Here is a 1,664-nt window from a genome sequence, read left to right as displayed (position 1 = left end):
CCAGGTGTGGTGATTCATGCCTGTAATACTAGCACTTTGGGAGGCTGAGGCTTAAGGAACATTTGAGGCCAGGAGTTCAAGATCATGCTGGGCAACAGAGCTAGAGACTCTCTCTGCCAAAATAACACAAAAATTAGCCAGGTATGGTGACATGTGTCTGTATTCTAGCTACTCAGGAGGCTAAGGTGGGAGGATCACTTGAGCCCAGGAGTTCAAGGCTGTAGTGATCCATGACTACAACACAGCACTCCAGTCTGGGGAACAGAGCCAGACCCTTTATCTAAATAAATAAATTAAATGTTTGTTCTGGGAGGATTATTTTATCATTAGCATTGCTTAGAATTACTCACATATGTTTTTAATTAAAATAAGGCTGATTTTTAATTAGTTTATCATTGTTTTAAAAATTTCTATAGAAAATGTACCACTTATGGCCTGAATTCAAGGTAAACCAATGCAATTTTCTTTTTGTGCACCTGGTAATTTCCTATCTGTGCTTGAAAGACTTACCTGAAAGCTAACTTTCTCATGAAGATTTTCTTAACCATTACCAGGTAACACTAAATTGTGTCTTCTCACTCTTTATATAGCATACCTGTTTATACAATATTTTGATTTATTTTACTTTTTATTGTTCTTTCCTGCTATTGACCCCTCCACCACACTCCTAATTGTTACATGATAGGTGGTGTGTATTTGGAGAAAAATGCCAACAAAAGAATCAATTATGTTTGTAGGGCACGGTGGCACACGCTTGTAATCCCAAAACTTTGGAAGGCTGAAATGGGCAGATCAGGAGGTCACAGGATCAAGACCATCCTGGCTAACATGGTAAAACCAGATCTCTACTAAAAATACAAAAAATTAGGCAGGCATGGTGGCACACACCTATAGTCCAAGCTATTCTGGAGGCTGTGGCAGAATAATTGCTTGAACCCTGAAGGTAGAGGTTGCAGTGAGCCAAGGTCATGCCACTGCACTCCAGCCTGGGTGACAGAGTGAGACTCCATCTCAAAAAAAAAAAAATCAATTATGTGATTTTTGAGGAAACCATTTCTACACTTGATCTTAGCCAAAAGGCCGAGAAGCGATTGAGGAAACCATTTCTTAAGAACTGAGATAAAAGCTACCAATGTAAGGATATTTATCATATATTAATAATCTCTCAAAAGTTCTAAAATTAATGACATAAATATGTTTTCATCATTTTCTAATACGTAAAATATAAAGTCTCATGACCTACACAGTCCCTTTAAATTTCTCTTCATAATGTGTTATTTCTACCAAAAGTTGCTACTAGAAAAAGTGAATGTGCAAAGAAGGAAGATTTTGAAAGTATCCTCTCATTCATTAATTCAAGTTTCTTGGAAGAGTATAAAAGAAGGCAAGTCAAAATTTACTGGGAATAATAAAGTGTACTAAACTTCATTGACCTCAGGAGGCAATGGTTCTTTTCCAATCTTCCACTTTCAAGATTCTAAGAAATCATGTCCAATTTAATTATAGGAAAGAGATTTAAAAAAAATAAGATTGGAAGTTTCATTGAAGGGAAGGTTCATTAAAAAAAATCCAGATTAATGTGAAAATAATTCACCAATTCAATTACCTGGGAAAACGAAGATGGGAGTTTCTAGTGTTATTGATGGCAATAATGGAAAGAAGAA

At 36.1% G+C, this 1,664-nt stretch overlaps 1 pseudogene; it reads right to left on the bottom strand.

Annotated features, from left to right (window-relative positions):
- Positions 1 to 940: 940 nt before the first annotated feature.
- LOC119468919 lies at positions 941 to 1,092 on the bottom strand (annotated as a pseudogene).
- Between the last annotated feature and the right edge of the window lie 572 nt (positions 1,093 to 1,664).

The sequence above is a fragment of the Cebus imitator genome, unplaced genomic scaffold, assembly GCF_001604975.1.
Source record: "Cebus imitator isolate Cc_AM_T3 unplaced genomic scaffold, Cebus_imitator-1.0 Scaffold530, whole genome shotgun sequence".
Taxonomy (NCBI): Eukaryota; Metazoa; Chordata; class Mammalia; order Primates; family Cebidae; genus Cebus; species Cebus imitator.
Note: the sequence above shows the minus strand (reverse complement) of the source record. Positions and strands in the feature narration are given on the sequence as shown.